Below are 21,221 nucleotides of genomic sequence, written 5' to 3' on the forward strand. Positions count from 1 at the left end.
ACCGGGAGGACGAATGTGGAAGGTTACGAATGTGGAAGGCCGGAAAGGCGTATTCTTTGCAAAGAGTGGAATGGGGAGAAAGATTGAGCTTCATCGAATTAAATTCACAACGGAGTGTTGACATAATGTTCTTCATTTGGCTACGAAATCGTTTATGAAAGCACTGGGATCATGCTCAGGTGGTAACATCTGCAGTTTGACCTCAGTACGGAGCTTTACGGCTGATGCTGGCTGGTCACCACTCTTCAGAAAAGACATGAGGAACGGGACAGGTGACACTGCCTGGGAGGTTTACAATGAAAAAATAATTCCGTTATGAGGCGGTGTTGGAGAAGTTCGGGTAGTTTCACGAAGAACATAGAAAATCGAAGATGTCCCAACTGTGATTTTCCAGCTGATACGGGATTTCGACAGAGTAAACAGTCAAAATACTCACTCTCCGCGCAGGTGAAGAACTGAAGTTGTCAGATACAAATTTGTTGAGAACACATCTGGAGAGGACAGACGGATCGGCAGCAACTTCACGCATAGTTGGTGGGATATGTAACCATTCCACAGGGAAAAACGATTGAAGGTGCCATCCTTTCCAACGAGGGGGAGTGAATCGGAAATAAGAAATAGGCAGTCAGCAGGATTCGAACCTATGCGGGGATACCTCAATGGATTTCTAGTCCATCGCCTTAACCACTCAGCCATGACTACACGGTCGCCGTCGTCAAAAATCATACTGATATCCACTCAATAATTCTTACACCCGGCCTCCTTGATGTGATATTGACCTCTTGTGATTGATACTAATGCCATTAATTTCTTTGCTGATGTCATGCGTCTGTGTTATTTCCCCATGTCGGCTCAATTTCATCTGTCGTCTAACGTCCTTTTCTTGCGGATACAGCAGATGGGTGGATTGAAACAAACATTTGCAAGCATTCTATCTCTGTCCATACACTCAGAACTGGATGGAACACAAACTTTACATCCCAAAATAGCTCCCTTCAAGGCGCGTTCGGAAAACAAGCTTTTGAATGTGCAAAACTAATGCAGATATATTAGAGTATGTGCGGATTCGGAATCCAATCCGGCTCTCCCACATGGTGGTGACATTTGCCGTTTCTGAATCACCAATGGACAAATTTGAATTGAGCCCTTCGGGAATATCTTTCTGTTCACTGAAGATGCAAATCCCGCAATTATTGATCCAAAATTTAAGATGAGCTGGGGCCGGTTAGTTTATACTGCTGGAACGTGTTGCCCTCTTTTTAGGTCAAACCAAATAAACAAACTCAGATTAAATCAGGACAAAGTAAAAGGGGCAGCTCCCCAAAAAGGAGGGGGAACAGCCCGAACAGAAATCAAAGTACAAAGGAAACTTAAAAACATCAAATTAAAATGTGATTATTAGGGTCAATAATGCACCCCTACCCCTGCGGTGCCCAGCGGGCGCGGAAAGCGTCAACCGCGCCCGTGGACACCGCATGCTCCCTCTCCTGGGACACCTGGCCGCGAACGTAGCCGCGGTCGAGGGGAAGACAGTCAGGATGGACGGGCCCCTCGATCGCCCGCTGCCTGGAACGGTAAATGGCGCGTTTCGCCAGGCCCAGGAGCAGGTTCACGAGGAGGTCACCATCCCTCCCCTCCCCACTCCGCACCGTGTGTCCGTAGATCAGGAGCGTGGGACTGAAGTGCAGACAAAACATCAACAAAAGGTACTTTCGGAAAACATAAAGGGAGTGTAGCCTTAGACACACGACGTAGACATGGTCCACGGACTCAACGAGGCCGCAGAAAGGGCAGTTTTCGGAGCCCGTGAACCAGTGAATACTACGGTTGTGCGGAACTGCTGCATGCATCACCCTCCACCCCAGGTCCCCGGCGTAATTGGGGGAGAAACGGAAGTGAGAAATACGTAGTCAGCAGGATTCGAACATGCGCGGGGATACCCCAACGGATTTATAGTCCACCGCCTTAACCACTCGGCCATGACAATACGACCGCACGCGTCAAGATTCATACTGATATCCACTCAATAATTCTTACACCCGGCCTCCTTGATGTGATATTGACCTCTTGTGATGGATACAAATGCCATTAATTTCTCTGCTGATGTCATGCGTCTGTCTTCTTTCCCCATGTCGGCTCAATTTCATCTGTCGTCTAACGTCCTTTTCATTCGGATACAGCACATGGGTGTATTGAATCAACCATTTGCAAGCATTCTATATATATCCATATACTCAGAACTCGATGGAACACAAACTTTCCATCCCAAAATAGCTCCCTTCAAGGCGCGTTAGGAAAACAAGCTTTTGAATGTGCATAACTAATGCAGATATATTAGAGTATGTGCGGATTCGGAATCCAATCCGGCTCTCCCACATGGTGGTGACATTTGCCGTTTCTGAATCACCAATGGACAAATTTGAATTGAGCCCTTCGGGAATATCTTTCTGTTCACTGAAGATGCAACTCCCGCAATTATTGATCCAAAATTTAAGATGAGCTGGGGCCGGTTAGTTTATACGGCTGGAACGTGTTGCTATTAACGCTGCGACTGAGAGTTCAATCCTCGTACTGTCCAAATGCGGTGACCTCTGTCTGTGGAGCCCGGGTTTACGTTCTGCTCAGTGGCAATGGCTTTTTCGAACAGCCTGAGTCGCTTCGCGTACTTCTGTACACTCACGATGCCGTTGACAATTTTTCAACTGGGAAAAAGTCTGCCTCCCATCCTGACAAATTGTCCATCTTTTCACACTTCGGTGCCACAAATCTGTCGGTAACATTTGAGCAAACCTTGGCCGCTCTGCAGCGAAACACATACGGACGACCAGTCACCTGGATGTCAACTGTGATCCTTCCTCTCATTCGCTTCAATGTTTTGTCAATATTCACTTCAGCCAACCTTGTTGCAAGAAATCATACCAGTTTACTTTGAAGCACTGTATTCAACCGATCAACACATCGCTTCAGACCAATTAATAATGCGTTTCACACCTAATTTACGCAAATACTGAGTTTTTTCAGAAGAACAGCTATTCGTCTGGAAATTTCGAAACGGGCAGTTAGCTGGTCGTAACGCTCAACACATGAACCGCTAAACATTGTCTTCAAGATGTGGCAGAAGGGTGTCTCATGTGATGCTGATGACAGCGAAACACGTCTGGATCGGAAGAAAATTCCTTCAGAAAGCATGGATGGAAGGTTCATTGAGGAGCAGCGGTGAGGCAACGTATAATATCCCTGGCAACGAGCACGATGCTTTCTTCCAATTTATTCTCATTCCAATTCCCACAGGGTGCCTCGTTATGAAGTCACGCACGAGAGAGTAAGCAAAAGATAAAATACCAATTCGCTCACCGCAGTGTGAAGCGGGACCTGTGACATGGGGCTGCTGTGTGACTGTTACTGATAGAAAGAGGTGGAACCCAAGGGCAGTTGGGCTGTGTTTTGTTCAGCCATTCAAAACTTGATGAATTACTCGAACCGTTAAATCGTGTTGATTGACAGCCTTTCGGGAATATATTTCAGTTCACTGAAGGTGCAACTCACAGAATCATTGATCCAAATTTCAAATTGAAAGGATTCAGGTTAATTCTGCTCTGAAACACACACCCGCATTTTGCAGCCCTGGCTGCCAGACTTCCAGATGGAGCAAATATTCCACAAATGGCAAATGCATCCAGTCTGCCAAACGGCTCCATTTTGACAATATTCCGACTGAATTTCGCAACATATTTTACGATTTTAGCAGAACAAAATATTTCAAATAAAACCGGGGGGTGCACATCAAATGCACATTGTGATTGCCCCAGCCAAATCCTATGAAAGTCATTTAAAAAGAAAATGCCATTCCATCAGGTTGAAGATGCGCGATCAGTCAGCAGTCAAAAATGTAAACGTCTGCACTTCATGATGGAACTCAATCGAAACAAGCCGTGGCTCATCGTGGGGTTTGCTTCTGACGTCGGGCGGTTAGCTCAGGTGGTTAGAGCGTGGTGCTAATAACGCCATGGTCGCGGGTTCAATTCTCGTACTGGCCACTTGTGGTTACCCATGTGGCAGTTTCTGCCTTTTTTTCGTCGACACAGGCTGATTCACTTCGCGTACTTGCACAATGGCAAGGTGCAGCTTTTTTTCTCCATGAAAACTTTTAAAGTGGGAAAATTTCTCCCAACTATTCTGGCAAATTGCCCATCTTTTCAAACTTCTGTGCCACAAACCGGGAGGACGAATGTGGAAGGTTACGAATGTGGAAGGCGGAAAAGGCGCTTTCTTTGCAAAGAGTGGACTGGGGAGAAAGATTGAGCTTCATCTAATTAAATTCACAACGGGGCGCCTACATAATGTTCTTCATTTGACGACGAAATCGTTTATAAAAGCACTGGGATCATGCTCAGCTGCTAACGTCTGCAGTTTGACCTCAGTACGGAGCGTTACGGCTGATGCTGGCTGGTCACCACTCTTCAGAAAAGACATTAGGAACGGGACAGGTGACACTGCCTGCGAGGTTTACAATGATAAAGTAATTCCGTAATGAGGCGGTGTTGGAGAAGTTCGGGTAGTTCCACGAAGAACATAGAAAATTCGAAGATGTCCCAACTGTCATTTTCCAGCTGATACGGGATTTCGACAGAGCAAACAGTCAAAATACTCACTCTCCGCGCAGGTGAACAACTGAAGTTGTCAGATGCAAATCTGTTGAGAAAACATCTGGAGAGGACAGGCGGATCGGCATCAACTTCACGCACAGTTGTTGGGATATGTAACCATTCCACAGAGGAAAACGATTGAAGGTGCATTCCTTTCCAACGAGTCGTAGCGTTTCCGAAGTGAGAAATACGTAGTCAACATGATTCGAACATGCGCGGCGAACCCCCAATGGATTTCTAGTCCATCGCCTTAACCACTCGGCCATGACTACACGGCCACAATCGTCAAAAATCATACTGATATCCAGTCAATAATTCTTACAGCCGGCCTCCTTGAAGTGATGCTGACCTCTGGTGATGGATACAAATGCGATTAATTTCGCTGCTTATGTCATGCGTCTGTGTTCTTTCCCCATGTCGGCTCAATTTCATCTATCGTCTAACGTCCTTTTCATTCGGATACAGCAGATGGGTGTATTGAATCAAACATTTGCAAGCATTCTATATATATCCATACACTCAGAACGAGATGGAACACAAACTTTCCATCCCAAAATAGCTCCCTTCAAGGAGCGTTAGGAAAACAAGCTTTTGAATGCGCAAAACTAATGCAGATATATTAGAGTATGTGCAGATTCGGAATCCAATCCGGCTCTCCCACATGGTGGTGACATTTGCCGTTTCTGAATCACCAATGGACAAATTTGAATTGAGCCCTTCGGGAATACCTTCCTGTTCACTGAAGATGCAACTCCCGCATTCATTGATCCACAATTTAAGATGAGCTCGGACCGGTTAGTTTATACGGCTGGAACGTGTTGCTAATAACGCTGCGACTGAGAGTTCAATCCACGTACTGTCCAAATTTGGTTACCTCTGTCTGTGGAGCCCGGGTTGACGCTATGCTCAGTGGCAATGGCTTTTTCGACAGGCTGAGTCGCTTCGCGTAATTCTGTACAGTCACGATGACGTTGACAATTTTTCAACTGGGAAAAAGTCTGCCTCCCATCCTGACAAATTGTCCATCGTTTCACACTTCTGTGCCACAAATCTGTCGTAACATTTGAGCAACCCTTGGTCGCTCTACAGCGAAACACATACAGACGACAGGCACCTGGATGCCAACTGTGATCATTCCTCTCATTCGCTTCAATGTTTTGTCAATATTCACGTCAGCCAATCTTGTTACAACAAATCATACCAGCTTACTTTGAAACACTGCATTCAGCCGATCAACACATCGCTTCACACGAATTGATAATGCGCTTCACACCAAATTTACGCAAATACTGAGTTTTTTCAGAAGAACAGCTATTCGGCTGGAAATCTCGAAACTGGCGGTTAGTTGGTCGTCACGCTCAACACATTAACCGCTAAACATTGTCTTTAAGATGTGGCAGAAGGGTGTCTAATGTGTTGCTGATGACAGCGAAAAAGTCGGGATCGGAAGGAAATTCCTTTAGCAAGCATGGATGGAAACTTCATTGAGGAGCCGCCGTGAGGCAACGTATAATATCCCTCGCAACGAGCACGATGCTTTCTCCACATTTTTATCTCAATCCAATTCCCACAGTGTGCCTCCTTATGAAGTCTCGCACGAGAGAGTAAGCAAAAGATAAAATACCAATTCGCTCCCCCCAGTGTGAAGCGGGACCTGTGACATGGGGCTGCTGTGTGACTGTTGCTGATAGAAAGAGTTGGATCACAAGGGCAGTTGGGCTGTGTTTTGTTCAGCCTTTCAAATCTTGATGAATTACTCGAAACGTTAAATCGTGTTGAATGACAGCCTTTGGAAATATATTTCTGTTCACCGAAGGTGCAACTCACAGACTGATTGATGCAAATTTCAAATTGAACGGATTCCGGTTAATTCTGCGCTTGAACACACGCCCCCATTTTGCAGCTCTGGCTGCCAGACTTCCAGATGGAGCAAATATTCCACAAATGGCAAATGCATCCAGTCTGCAAAATGGCACCATGTTGACAATATTCCGACTGAATTTCGCAACATATTTTCCTATTTTAGCAGAAAAAATTATTTCAAATAAAACGGGGGGTGAACATCAAATGCTCGTTGTGATTGCCCCAGCCAAATCCCATGAAAGTCATTTAATAAGAAAATGCCATTCCATCAGGTTGAAGATGCGCGATCAGTCAGCAGTGAAAAATGTAAACTTCTGCACTTAATGATGGAACTGAATAGAAAGAAGCAGTGGCTCATCGTGGGGGCTGCTGGCCACGTCGGGCGGTTAGCTCAGGTGGTTAGAGCGTGGTGCCCATAACACCAAGGTCGCGGGTTCAATCCGCGTGCTTGCCACATTCGCTTATCCGTGTGGGGCAGTTTCTGCTGTCTTTTCGTCGACACAGGCTGATTCCCATTGGTAGCTTGCACAATGGCAAGGAGCAGCTTTTTTTCTCCTTGATAACTTTTAAAGTGGGAAAATTTCTTCCAACCATTCTGACAAATTGCCCATCTTTTCAAACTTCTGTGCCACAAACCGGGAGGACGAATGTGGAAGGTCACGAAGGTGGAAGGCGGGAAAGGCGTTTCCTTTGCAAAGAGTGGACTGGGGAGAAAGATTGAGCTTCATCTAATTAAATTCACAACGGAGTGCAGATATCATGTTCTTCATTTGGCTACGAAATCGTTTATGAAAGCACTGGGATCATGCTCAGGTGGTAACATCTGCAGTTTGACCTCAGTACGGAGCGTTACGGCTGATGCTGGCTGGTCACCACTCTTCAGAAAAGACATGAGGAACGGGACAGGTGACACTGCCTGGGAGGTTTACAATGATAAAATAATTCCGTTATGAGGCGGTGTTGGAGATGTTCGGGTAGTTCCACGAAGAACATAGAAAATCGAAGATGTCACAACTGTGATTTTCCAGCTGATACGGGATTTCGACAGAGTCAACAGTCAAAATACTGCCTCTCCGCGCAGGTGAAGAACTGAAGTTGTCAGATACAAATTTGTTGAGAAAACATCTGGAGAGGACAGGCGGATCGGCATCAACTTCACGCACAGCTGGTGGGACATGCAACCATTCCACAGGGAAAAACGATTGAAGCGCCTATCCTTCCCAACGAGGGGGAGCGAAACGGAAATTTGAAATACGTAGTCAGCAGGATTCGAACCTTCGCGGAGATACCCGAATGGATTTCTAGTCCATCGCCTTAGCCACTCGGCCATGACTACACGGCCGCACTCGTCAAAAATCATACTGATATCCACTCAATAACTCTTACACCCGGCCTCCTTGATGTGATATTGACCTCTTGTGATGGATACAAATGCCATTAATTTCTCTGCTGATGTCATGCGTCTGTCTTCTTTCCCCATGTCGGCTCAATTTCATCTGTCGTCTAACGTCCTGTTCATTCGGATACAGCACATGGGTGGATTGAAACAAACATTTGCAAGCATTCTATTTCTATCCATGCACTCAAAACTCGATGGAACACAAACCTTCCATCCCAAAATAGCTTCCTTCAAGGCGCGTTAGAAAAGCAAGCTTTTGAATGCGCAAAACTAATGCAGATATATTAGAGTATGTGCGGATTCGGAATCCAATCCGGCTCTCCCACATGGTGGTGACATTTGCCGTTTCTGAATCACCAGTGGACAAATTTGAATTGAGCCCTTCGAGAATATCTTTCTGTTCACTGAAGATGCAACTCCCGCAATCATTGATCCAAAATTTAAGATGAGCTGGGGCCGGTAAGTTTATACGGCTGGAACGTGTTGCTATTAACGCTGCGACTGAGAGGTCAATCCTCGTACTGTCCAAATGAGGTTTCCTCTGTCTGTGGAGCCCGGGTTTACGTTGTGCTCAGTGGCAATGCCTTTTTCGAACAGGCTGAGTCGCTTCGCGGACCTCTGTGCACTCACGATGCCGTTGTCAATTTTTCAACTGGGAAAAAGTCTGCCTCCCATCCTGACAAATTGTCCATCTTTTCACACTTCTGTGCCACAAATCGGTCGGTAACATTTGAGCAAACCTTGGCCGCTCTACAGCGAAACACAGACGGACGACCGGCCAGCTGGATGTCAACTGTGATCATTCCTCTCATTCGCTTCAATGTTTTGTCAATATTCTCGTCAGCCAACCTTGTTGCAAGAAATCATACCAGCTTACTTTGACGCACTGCATTCAACCGATATACACATCGCTTCACACGAATTAATCATGCGCTCCACACCCAATTTACGCAAATACTGAGCTTTTTTCAGCAGAACAGCTGTTCGTCTGGAAATTTCGAAACTGGCAGTTAGGTGGTCGTCACGCTCAACACATTAACCGCTAAACATTGACTTTAAGATGTGGCAGAAGGGATTCTCATGTGTTGCTGATGACAGCGAAACATGTCTGGATCGGAAGAAAATTCCTTCAGCAAGCATGGATGGAAACTTCATTGAGGAGCCGCGGTGAGGCAACGTATAATATCCCTGGCAACGAGCACGATGCTTTCTTCAAATTTTTTCTCTTTCCAATTCCCACAGGGTGCCTCGTTATGAAGTCACGCACGAGAGTGTAAGCAAAAGATTAAATACCAATTCGCTCTCCCCAGTGTTAACCGGGACCTGTGACATGGGGCTGCTGTGTGACTGTCACTGATAGAAAGAGGTGGATCCCAAGGGCAGTTGGGCTGTGATTTGTTCAGCCTTTCAAAATTTGATGAATTACTCGAACCGTTAAATCGTGTTGAATGACAGCCTTTCGGGAATATATTTCTGTTCACTGAAGGTGCAACTCACAGAATCATTGATCCAAATTTCAAATTGAAAGGATTCCGGTTAATTCTGCGCTGAAACACACGCCCGCATTTTGCAGCCCTGGCTGCCAGACTTCCAGATGGAGCAAATATTCCACAAATGGCAAATGCATCCAGTCTGCCAAACGGCACCATGTTGACAATATTCCGACTGAATTTCGCAACATCTTTTACGATTTTAGCAGAACAAAATATTTCAAATAAAACCGGGGGTGCACATCAAATGCACGTTGTGATTGCCCCAGCCAAATCCCATGAAAGTTATTTAAAAAGAAAATGCCATTCAATCAGGTTGAAGATGCGCGATCAGTCAGCAGTGAAAATGAAAACTTCTGCACATAATGATGAAACTCAATAGAAACAAGCAGTGGCTCATCGTGGGATCTGCTGGCGACGTCGGCCGGTTAGCTCAGGTGGTTAGAGCGTTTTGCTATTAACGCCCAGGACGCGGGTTCAATCCCCAAACTGGCCACATGCGATTACCCGTGTGGGCAGTTTCTGCCGTCTTTTCGTCGGCACAAGGTGATTCACTTCGCGTACTTGCACAATGGCAAGGTGCAGCGTTTTTTCTCCTTGATAACTTTTAAAGTGGGAAACTTTCTTCCAACCATTCTGACAAATTGCCCATCTTTTTCAAACTTCTGTGCCACAAACCGGGCGGACGAATGTGGAAGGTTACGAAGGTGGAAGGAGGGAAAGGCGTTTTCTTTGCAAATTTATTCTCATTCCAATTCCCAATTCTGGGGAGAAAGATTGAGCTTCATCTAATTAAATTCACAACGGAGTGCTGATATAATGTTCTTCATTTGGCTAGGAAATCGTTTATGAAAGCACTGGGATCATGCTCAGGTGGTAACATCTGCAGTTTGAGCTCAGTACGGAGCTTTGCGGCTGATGCTGGCTGGTCACCACTCTTCAGAAAAGACATGAGGAACGGGACAGGTGACACTGCCTGGGAGGTTTACAATGAAAAAATAATTCCGTTATGAGGCGGTGTTGGAGAAGTTCGGGTAGTTCCACGAAGAACATTGAAAATTCGAAGATGTCCCAACTGTGATTTTCCAGCTGATACGGGATTTCGACAGAGTAAACAGTCAAAATACTCCCTCTCCGCGCTGGTCAATAACTGAAGTTGTCAGGTGCAAATTTGTTGAGAAAACATCTGGAGAGGACAGGCGGACCGGCATCAACTTCACGCAAATTGGTGGGATATGTAACCATTCCACAGGGAAAAATGATTGAAGATGCCATCCTTTCCAGCGAGTCGTAGTGAAACGGAAATGAGAAATGCGTAGTAAGCAGGATTCAAACCTGCGCGGTAAAACCCAAATGGATTTCTCGTCCATCGGCTTAACCACTCGGCCATGATTACACGGCCAAGCGCGTCAGAAATCATACTGATACCCACTCAATAATTCTTACAGTCGGCCTCCTTGAAGTGATGCTGACCTCTTGTGATGGATACAAATGCGATTAATTTCTCTGCTGATGTCATGCGTCTGTCTTCTTTCCCCATGTCGGCTCAATTTCATCTGTCGTCTCACGTCCTTTTAATTCGGATACAGCACATGGGTGGATTGAAACAACCATTTGCAAGCATTCAATATATATCCATACACTCAGAACTGGATGGAACACAAGCTTTACATGCCAAAAAAGCTCCCTTCAAGGCGCCTTAGGAAAACGAGCTCTTGAATGCGCAAAGCTAATGCAGATATATTAGAGTATGTGCGGATTCGGAATCCAATCCGGCTCTCCCACATGGTGGTGACATTTGCCGTTTCTGAATCACCAGTGGACAAATTTGAATTGAGCCCTTCGAGAATATCTTTCTGTTCACTGAAGATGCAACTCCCGCAATCATTGATCCAAAATTTAAGATGAGCTGGGGCCGGTTAGTTTATACGGCTGGAGCGTGTTGCTAATAACGCTGCGACTGAGAGTTCAATCCTCGTACTGTCCAAATGCGGTTCCCTCTGTCTGTGGAGCCCGGTTTACGTTATGCTCAGTGGCAATGGCTTTTTCGAACAGCCTGAGTCGCTTCGCGTACTTCTGTACACTCACGATGCCGTTGACAATTTTTCAACTGGGAAAAAGTCTGCCTCCCATCCTGACAAATTGTCCATCTTTTCACACTTCTGTGCCACAAATCGGTCGGTGACATTTGAGCAAACCTTAACCGCTCTACAGCGAAACATATACGGACGACCGGTCAGCTGGATGTCAACTGTGATCATTCCTCTCATTCGCTTCAATGTTTTGTCAATATTCACGTCAGCCAGCCTTGTTGCAAGAAATCATACCAGCTTACTTTGACGCACTGCATTCACCCGATCAACACTTCGCTTCACACGAATTGAAAATGCGCTTCACACCTGATTTACGCAAATCCTGAGTTTTTTCAGAAGAACAGCTATTCGTCTGGAAATCTCGAAACTGGCAGTTAGTTGGTGGTCACGCTCAACACATTAACCGCTAAACATTGTCTTTAAGATGTGGCAGAAGGGTGTCTAATGTGTTGCTGATGACAGCGGAAAAGTCGGGATCGGAAGGAAATTCCTTCAGCAAGCATGGATGGAAACTTCATTGAGGAGCCGCCGTGAGGCAACGTATAATATCCCTGGCAACGAGCACGATGCTTTCTCCACATTTTTATCTCAATCCAATTCCCACAGTGTGCCTCGTTATGAATACTCGCACGGGAGAGTAAGCAAACGATAAAATACCAATTCGCTCTCCCCAGTGTGAAGCGGGACCTGTGACATGGGGCTGCTATGTGACTGTTACTGATAGAAAGAGTTGGATCACAAGGGCAGTTGGGCTGTGTTTTGTTCAGCCTTTCAAATCTTGATGAATTACTCGAACCGTTAAATCGTGTTGAATGACAGCCGTTGGAAATATATTTCTGTTCACTGAAGGTGCAACTCACAGAATCATTGATGCAAAAATCAAATTGAGCGGATTCCGGTTAATTCTGCGCTTGAACACACGCCTCCATTTTGCAGCCCTGGCTGCCAGACTTCCAGATGGAGCAAATATTCCTCAAATGGCAAATGCATCCAGTCAGCAAAATGGCAACATGTTGACAATATTCCGACTGAATTTCGCAACATATTTTACTATTTTAGCAGAAAAAAATATTTCAAATAAAACCGGGGGGGGGGGGGGGGCGGGGGCGGGGGGTGAACATCAAATGCACGTTGTGATTGCCCCAGCCAAATCCCATGAAAGTCATTTAAAACGAAAATGCCATTCCATCAGGTTGAAGATGCGCGATCAGTCAGCAGTGAAAAATTTAAACTTCTGCACTTAATGATGCAACTCAATAGAAAAACGCAGTTGCTCATCGTGGGCTTCGCTTGCGACGTCGGCCGGTTAGCTCAGGTGGTTAGAGCGTGGTGCTAATGACGCCAAGGTAGCGGGTTCAATCCCCGTACTGGCCACATGCGATTACCGCGTCGGCAGAGGCTGATCCGCTTCGCGTTCTTCCACACCGGCAAAGCGCAGCTTTTTTTTCTCCTTGACAACTTTTAAACTGGAAAAATTTCTTCCAACCGTTCTGACAAATTGCCCATCTTTTCAAACTTCTGTGCCACAAACCGAAAGGGCGAATGTGGAAGGGAAAGGAGTTTTCATTGCAAACTTCATCTGTCGTCTAACGTCCTTTTCTCCGTCCGGAGAAAGATTGAGCGTCATCTAATTAAATTCACAACGGAGTGCTGATATAATGTTCTTCATTTGGCTAGGAAATCGTTTATGAAAGCACTGGGATCATGCTCAGGTGGTAACATCTGCAGTTTGAGCTCAGTACGGAGCTTTGCGGCTGATGCTGGCTGGTCACCACTCTTCAGAAAAGACATGAGGAACGGGACAGGTGACACTGCCTGGGAGGTTTACAATGAAAAAATAATTCCGTTATGAGGCGGTGTTGGAGAAGTTCGGGTAGTTCCACGAAGAACATTGAAAATTCGAAGATGTCCCAACTGTGATTTTCCAGCTGATACGGGATTTCGACAGAGTAAAATGTCAAAATACTCCCTCTCCGCGCTGGTCAATAACTGAAGTTGTCAGGTGCAAATTTGTTGAGAAAACATCTGGAGAGGACAGACGGACCGGCATCAACTTCACGCAAATTGGTGGGATATGTAACCATTCCACAGGGAAAAATGATTGAAGATGCCATCCTTTCCAGCGAGTCGTAGTGAAACGGAAATGAGAAATGCGTAGAAAGCAGGATTCAAACCTGCGCGGTAAAACCCAAATGGATTTCTCGTCCATCGGCTTAACCACTCGGCCATGATTACACGGCCAAGCGCGTCAGAAATCATACTGATACCCACTCAATAATTCTTACAGTCGGCCTCCTTGAAGTGATGCTGACCTCTTGTGATGGATACAAATGCGATTAATTTCTCTGCTGATGTCATGCGTCTGTCTTCTTTCCCCATGTCGGCTCAATTTCATCTGTCGTCTCACGTCCTTTTAATTCGGATACAGCACATGGGTGGATTGAAACAACCATTTGCAAGCATTCAATATATATCCATACACTCGGAACTGGATGGAACACAAGCTTTACATGCCAAAAAAGCTCCCTTCAAGGCGCCTTAGGAAAACGAGCTCTTGAATGCGCAAAGCTAATGCAGATATATTAGAGTATGTGCGGATTCGGAATCCAATCCGGCTCTCCCACATGGTGGTGACATTTGCCGTTTCTGAATCACCAGTGGACAAATTTGAATTGAGCCCTTCGAGAATATCTTTCTGTTCACTGAAGATGCAACTCCCGCAATCATTGATCCAAAATTTAAGATGAGCTGGGGCCGGTTAGTTTATACGGCTGGAGCGTGTTGCTAATAACGCTGCGACTGAGAGTTCAATCCTCGTACTGTCCAAATGCGGTTCCCTCTGTCTGTGGAGCCCGGTTTACGTTATGTTCAGTGGCAATGGCTTTTTCGAACAGCCTGAGTCGCTTCGCGTACTTCTGTACACTCACGATGCCGTTGACAATTTTTCAACTGGGAAAAAGTCTGCCTCCCATCCTGACAAATTGTCCATCTTTTCACACTTCTGTGCCACAAATCGGTCGGTGACATTTGAGCAAACCTTAACCGCTCTACAGCGAAACATATACGGACGACCGGTCAGCTGGATGTCAACTGTGATCATTCCTCTCATTCGCTTCAATGTTTTGTCAATATTCACGTCAGCCAGCCTTGTTGCAAGAAATCATACCAGCTTACTTTGACGCACTGCATTCACCCGATCAACACTTCGCTTCACACGAATTGAAAATGCGCTTCACACCTGATTTACGCAAATCCTGAGTTTTTTCAGAAGAACAGCTATTCGTCTGGAAATCTCGAAACTGGCAGTTAGTTGGTGGTCACGCTCAACACATTAACCGCTAAACATTGTCTTTAAGATGTGGCAGAAGGGTGTCTAATGTGTTGCTGATGACAGCGGAAAAGTCGGGATCGGAAGGAAATTCCTTCAGCAAGCATGGATGGAAACTTCATTGAGGAGCCGCCGTGAGGCAACGTATAATATCCCTGGCAACGAGCACGATGCTTTCTCCACATTTTTATCTCAATCCAATTCCCACAGTGTGCCTCGTTATGAATACTCGCACGGGAGAGTAAGCAAACGATAAAATACCAATTCGCTCTCCCCAGTGTGAAGCGGGACCTGTGACATGGGGCTGCTGTGTGACTGTTACTGATAGAAAGAGTTGGATCACAAGGGCAGTTGGGCTGTGTTTTGTTCAGCCTTTCAAATCTTGATGAATTACTCGAACCGTTAAATCGTGTTGAATGACAGCCGTTGGAAATATATTTCTGTTCACTGAAGGTGCAACTCACAGAATCATTGATGCAAAAATCAAATTGAGCGGATTCCGGTTAATTCTGCGCTTGAACACACGCCTCCATTTTGCAGCCCTGGCTGCCAGACTTCCAGATGGAGCAAATATTCCTCAAATGGCAAATGCATCCAGTCTGCAAAATGGCAACATGTTGACAATATTCCGACTGAATTTCGCAACATATTTTACTATTTTAGCAGAAAAAAATATTTCAAATAAAACCGGGGGGGGGGGGGGGGGCGGGGGCGGGGGGTGAACATCAAATGCACGTTGTGATTGCCCCAGCCAAATCCCATGAAAGTCATTTAAAACGAAAATGCCATTCCATCAGGTTGAAGATGCGCGATCAGTCAGCAGTGAAAAATTTAAACTTCTGCACTTAATGATGCAACTCAATAGAAAAACGCAGTTGCTCATCGTGGGCTTCGCTTGCGATGTCGGCCGGTTAGCTCAGGTGGTTAGAGCGTGGTTCTAATAACGCCAAGGTCGCGGGTTCAATCCCCGTACTGGCCACATGCGATTTCCGCGTCGGCAGAGGTTGATCCGCTTCGCGTTCTTCCACACCGGCAAAGCGCAGCTTTTTTTTCTCCTTGACAACTTTTAAACTGGAAAAATTTCTTCCAACCGTTCTGACAAATTGCCCATCTTTTCAAACTTCTGTGCCACAAACCGAAAGGGCGAATGTGGAAGGGAAAGGAGTTTTCATTGCAAACTTCATCTGTCGTCTAACGTCCTTTTCTCCGTCCGGAGAAAGATTGAGCGTCATCTAATTAAATTCACAACGGAGTGCTGACATAATGTCTTTCATTTGGCGACGAAATCGTTTATAAAAGCACTGGGAAAATGCTCAGGTGGTCACATCTGCAGTTTGACCTCAGTACAGAGCCTTACGGCTGGTCACCACTCTTCAGAAAAGACATTAGGAAGAGGACAGGTGACACTGCCTGGGAGGTTCACAATGATAAAATAAGTCCGTTCTGCACTTAATGATGCAACTCAATAGAAAAACGCAGGTGCTCATCGTGGGCTTCGTATGCGAGGTCGGCCGGTTAGCTCAGGTGGTTAGAGCGTGGTGCTAATAACGCCAAGGTCGCGGGTTCAATACACGTACTGGCCACGTGCGATTACCCGTGTGGGTAATCGTCGGCAGAGCCTGATCCGCTTGCGTTCTTCCACACCGGCAAAGTGCAGCTTTTTTTTCACCTTGACAACTTTTAAACTGGAAAAATTTCTTCCAACCGTTCTGACAAATTGCCCATCTTTTCAAACTTCTGTGCCACAAGCCGAAAGGGCGAATGTGGAAGGTTACGAGACGGGAAAGGAGTTTTCATTGCAAAGAGTAGACCGGCGGAGAAAGATTGAGCTTCATCTAATTAAATTCACAACGGAGTGCTGACATAATGTCCTGCATTTGGCTACGAAACCGTTTATAAAAGCACTGGGAACATGCTCAGGTGGTCACATCTGCAGTTTGACCTCAGTACGGAGCCTTACGGCTGATGCTGGCTGGTCACCACTCTTCAGAAAAGACATTAGGAAGAGGACAGGTGACACTGCCTGGGAGGTTTACAATGATAAAATAAGTCCGTTATGAGGCGGTGTTGGAGACGTTCGGGTAGTTCCACGTCGATCATAGAAAATTGGAAGATGTCCCAACTCTGATATTCCAGCTGATACGGGATTTCGACAGAGTAAACAGTCAAAATATTCCCTCTCCGCGCAGGTCAATAACTGAAGTTGTCAGGTGCAAATTTGTTGAGAAAACATCTGGAGAGGACAGGCGGACCGGCATCAACTTCATGCAGATTGGTGGGATATGTAACCATTCCACATGGAAAAATGACGGAAGATGCCATCCTTTCCAAAGAGTCGCAGTGAAACGGAAATGAGAAATGCGTAGTCAGCAGGATTCGAGCCTGCGCGGGGAAACCCCAATGGATTTCACGTCCATCGCCTTAACCACTCGGCCATGACTACACGGTCCAATGCGCCAGAAATCATACTGATACCCACTCAATAATTCTTATAGCCGGCCTCCTTGAAGTGATGCTGACCTCTTGTGATGGATACAAATGCGATTAATTTCGCTGCTGATGTCATGCGTCTGTCTTCTTTCCCCATGTCGGCTCAATTTCATCTGTCGTCTAACGTCCTTTTCATTCGGATACAGCACATGGGTGGATTGAAACAAACAATTGCAAGCATTCTATATCTGTCCACACACTCAGAACTGGATGGAACATAAACTTTACATCCCAAAATAGCTCCCTTCAAGGCGTCTTAGGAAAACGAGCTCTTGAATGCGCAAAACTAATGCAGATATATTAGAGTATGTGCGGATTCGGAATCCAATCCGGCTCTCCCACATGGTGGTGACATTTGCCGTTTCTGAATCACCAGTGGACAAATTTGAATTGAGCCCATCGAGAATATCTTTCTGTTCACTGAAGATGCAACTCCCGCAATCATTGATCCAAAATTTAAGATGAGCTGGGGCCGGTTAGTTTATACGGTTGGAGCATGTTGCTAATAACGCTGCGACTGAGGGTTCAATCCTCGTACTGTCCAAATGCGGTTACCTCTGTCTGTGGAGCCCGGTTTACGTTATGCTCAGTGGCAATGGCTTTTTCGAACAGCCTGAGTCGCTTCGCGTACTTCTGTACACTCACGATGCCGTTGACAATTTTTCAACTGGGAAAAAGTCTGCCTCCCATCCTGACAAATTGTCCATCTTTTCACACTTCTGTGCCACAAATCGGTCGGTGACATTTGAGCAAACCTTGACCGCTCGACAGCGAAACACAGACGGACGACCGGTCAGCTGGATGTCAACTGTGATCATTCCTCTCATTCGCTTCAATGTTTTGTCATTATTCACGTCAGCCAACCTTGTTGCAAGAAATCATACCAGCTTACTTTGACGCACTGCATTCAACCGATCAACACATCGCTTCACACGAATTGATAATGCGCTTCAAACCTAATTTACGCAAATACTGAGTTTTTTCAGAAGAACAGCGATTCGGCTGGAAATCTCGAAACTGGCGGTTAGTTGGTCGTCACGCTCAACACATTAACCGCTCAACATTGTCTTTACGATTTGGCAGAAGGGTGTCTAATGTGTTGCTGATGACAGCGAAAAAGTCGGGATCGGAAGGAAATTCCTTCAGCAAGCATGGATGGAAACTTCATTGAGGAGCCGCCGTGAGGCAACGTATAATATCCCTCGCAACGAGCACGATGCTTTCTACACATTTTTATGTCATTCCAATTCCCACAGTGTGCCTCGTTATGAAGCGTCGCACGAGAGAGTAAGCAAAAGATAAAATACCAATTCGCTCTCCCCAGTGTGCAGTGGGACCTGTGACATGGGGCCGCTGTGTGACTGTTACTGATAGAAAGAGTTGGATCACAAGGGCAGTTGGGCTGTGTTTTGTTCAGCCTTTCAAATCTTGATGAATTACTCGAAACGTTAAATCGTGTTGAATGACAGCCTTTGGAAATATATTTCTGTTCACTGAAGGTGCAACTCACAGAATCATTGATGCAAAAATCAAATTGAACGGATTCCGGTTAATTCTGCGCTTGAACACACGCCCCCATTTTGCAGCCCTGGCTGCCAGACTTCCAGATGGAGCAAATATTCCACAAATGGCAAATGCATCCAGTCAGCAAAATGGCAACATGTTGACAATATTCCGACTGAATTTCGCAACATATTTTACTATTTTAGCCGAAAAAAATATTTCAAATAAAACAGGGGGGGGTGAACATCAAATGCACGTTGTGATTGCCCCAGCCAAATCCCATGAAAGTCATTTAAAACGAAAATGCCATTCCATCAGGTTGAAGATGCGCGATCAGTCAGCAGTGAAAATTTTAAACTTCTGCACTGAATGATGCAACTCAATAGAAAAACGCAGTTGCTCATCGTGGGCTTCGTTTGCGACGTCGGCCGGTTAGCTCAGGTGGTTAGAGCGTGGTGCTAATAACGCCAAGGTCGCGGGTTCAATCCCCGTACTGGCCACATGCGATTACCCGTGTGGGCAGAACCTATCGCCTTTTCGTCGGCCGAGGCTGATCCGCTTCGCGTTCTTCCACACCGGCAAAGTGCAGCTTTTTTTTCTCCTTGACAACTTTTAAACTGGTAAAATTTCTTCCAACCGTTCTGACAAATTGCCCATCTTTTCAAACTTCTGTGCCACAAATCGAAAGGGCGAATGTGGAAGGTTACGAGACGGGAAAGGAGTTTTCATTGCAAACAGTAGACCGTCCGGAGAAAGATTGAGCGTCATCGAATTAAATTCACAACGGAGTGCTGACATAATGTCCTTCATTTGGCTACGAAATCGTTTATAAAAGCACTGGGATCATGCTCAGGTGGTCACATCTGCAGTTTGACCTCAGTACGGAGCCTGACGGCTGATGCTGCCTGGTCACCACTCTTCAGAAAAGACATTAGGAAGAGGACAGGTGACACTGCCTGGGAGGTTTAAAATGATAAAATAAGTCCGTTATGAGGCGGTGTTGGAGACGTTCGGGTAGTTCCACGTCGAACATAGAAAATTGGAAGATGTCCCAACTCTGATATTCCAGCTGATACGGGATTTCGACAGAGTAAACAGTCAAAATACTCCCCCTCCGCGCAGGTCAATAACTGAAGTTGTCAGGTGCAAATTTGTTGAGAAAACATCTGGAGTGGACAGGCGGACCGGCATCAACTTCACGCAAATTGGTGGGATATGGAACCATTCCACATGGAAAAATGACGGAAGATGCCATCCTTTCCAACGAGTCGCAGTGAAACGGAAATGAGAAATGCGTAGTCAGCAGGATTCGATCCTGCGCGGGGAAACCCCAATGGATTTCACGTCCATCGCCTTAACCACTCGGCCATGACTACACGGTCCAATGCGCCAGAAATCATACTGATACCCACTCAATAATTCTTATAGCCGGCCTCCTTGAAGTGATGCTGACCTCTTGTGATGGATACAAATGCGATTAATTTCGCTGCTGATGTCATGCGTCTGTCTTCTTTCCCCATGTCGGCTCAATTTCATCTGTCGTCTAACGTCCTTTTCATTCGGATACAGCACATGGGTGGATTGAAACAAACAATTGCAAGCATTCTATATCTGTCCACACACTCAGAACTGGATGGAACATAAACTTTACATCCCAAAATAGCTCCCTTCAAGGCGTCTTAGGAAAACGAGCTCTTGAATGCGCAAAACTAATGCAGATATATTAGAGTATGTGCGGATTCGGAATCCAATCCGGCTCTCCCACATGGTGGTGACATTTGCCGTTTCTGAATCACCAGTGGACAAATTTGAATTGAGCCCATCGAGAATATCTTTCTGTTCACTGAAGATGCAACTCCCGCAATCATTGGTCCAAAATTTAAGATGAGCTGGGGCCGGTTAGTTTATACGGTTGGAGCATGTTGCTAATAACGCTGCGACTGAGGGTTCAATCCTCGTACTGTCCAAATGCGGTTACCTCTGTCTGTGGAGCCCGGTTTACGTTATGCTCAGTGGCAATGGCTTTTTCGAACAGCCTGAGTCGCTTCGCGTACTTCTGTACACTCACGATGCCGTTGACAATTTTTCAACTGGGAAAAAGTCTGCCTCCCATCCTGACAAATTGTCCATCTTTTCACACTTCTGTGCCACAAATCGGTCGGTGACATTTGAGCAAACCTTGACCGCTCGACAGCGAAACACAGACGGACGACCGGTCAGCTGGATGTCAACTGTGATCATTCCTCTCATTCGCTTCAATGTTTTGTCATTATTCACGTCAGCCAACCTTGTTGCAAGAAATCATACCAGCTTACTTTGACGCACTGCATTCAACCGATCAACACATCGCTTCACACGAATTGATAATGCGCTTCAAACCTAATTTACGCAAATACTGAGTTTTTTCAG

General features: G+C 45.8%; 11 non-coding genes across 11 annotated transcripts; 5 read left to right on the forward strand and 6 right to left on the reverse strand.

The window, feature by feature from the left end:
• Nucleotides 1-620: 620 nt before the first annotated feature.
• On the reverse strand, nucleotides 621-702 carry trnas-aga (transfer RNA serine (anticodon AGA)). Its single transcript has one exon. It is a non-coding gene; the product is annotated as a tRNA-Ser (tRNA).
• Nucleotides 703-1,905: 1,203 nt separating this feature from the next.
• Nucleotides 1,906-1,989, reverse strand: trnay-aua (transfer RNA tyrosine (anticodon AUA)). Its single transcript has one exon. It is a non-coding gene; the product is annotated as a tRNA-Tyr (tRNA).
• A 1,974-nt stretch (nucleotides 1,990-3,963) lies between these two features.
• On the forward strand, nucleotides 3,964-4,037 carry trnai-aau (transfer RNA isoleucine (anticodon AAU)). The gene has a single exon. It is a non-coding gene; the product is annotated as a tRNA-Ile (tRNA).
• Nucleotides 4,038-4,836: 799 nt separating this feature from the next.
• On the reverse strand, nucleotides 4,837-4,918 carry trnas-aga (transfer RNA serine (anticodon AGA)). Its single transcript has one exon. It is a non-coding gene; the product is annotated as a tRNA-Ser (tRNA).
• A 2,845-nt stretch (nucleotides 4,919-7,763) lies between these two features.
• trnas-aga (transfer RNA serine (anticodon AGA)) lies at nucleotides 7,764-7,845 on the reverse strand. Its single transcript has one exon. It is a non-coding gene; the product is annotated as a tRNA-Ser (tRNA).
• A 4,946-nt stretch (nucleotides 7,846-12,791) lies between these two features.
• Nucleotides 12,792-12,865, forward strand: trnai-aau (transfer RNA isoleucine (anticodon AAU)). Its single transcript has one exon. It is a non-coding gene; the product is annotated as a tRNA-Ile (tRNA).
• A 2,859-nt stretch (nucleotides 12,866-15,724) lies between these two features.
• trnai-aau (transfer RNA isoleucine (anticodon AAU)) lies at nucleotides 15,725-15,798 on the forward strand. The gene has a single exon. It is a non-coding gene; the product is annotated as a tRNA-Ile (tRNA).
• A 530-nt stretch (nucleotides 15,799-16,328) lies between these two features.
• Nucleotides 16,329-16,402, forward strand: trnai-aau (transfer RNA isoleucine (anticodon AAU)). Its single transcript has one exon. It is a non-coding gene; the product is annotated as a tRNA-Ile (tRNA).
• A 778-nt stretch (nucleotides 16,403-17,180) lies between these two features.
• trnas-uga (transfer RNA serine (anticodon UGA)) lies at nucleotides 17,181-17,262 on the reverse strand. The gene has a single exon. It is a non-coding gene; the product is annotated as a tRNA-Ser (tRNA).
• A 1,976-nt stretch (nucleotides 17,263-19,238) lies between these two features.
• Nucleotides 19,239-19,312, forward strand: trnai-aau (transfer RNA isoleucine (anticodon AAU)). Its single transcript has one exon. It is a non-coding gene; the product is annotated as a tRNA-Ile (tRNA).
• A 794-nt stretch (nucleotides 19,313-20,106) lies between these two features.
• On the reverse strand, nucleotides 20,107-20,188 carry trnas-uga (transfer RNA serine (anticodon UGA)). The gene has a single exon. It is a non-coding gene; the product is annotated as a tRNA-Ser (tRNA).
• Between the last annotated feature and the right edge of the window lie 1,033 nt (nucleotides 20,189-21,221).

Source organism: Mustelus asterias, chromosome 30 (genome assembly GCF_964213995.1).
Source record: "Mustelus asterias chromosome 30, sMusAst1.hap1.1, whole genome shotgun sequence".
NCBI classification, from domain to species: domain Eukaryota; kingdom Metazoa; phylum Chordata; class Chondrichthyes; order Carcharhiniformes; family Triakidae; genus Mustelus; species Mustelus asterias.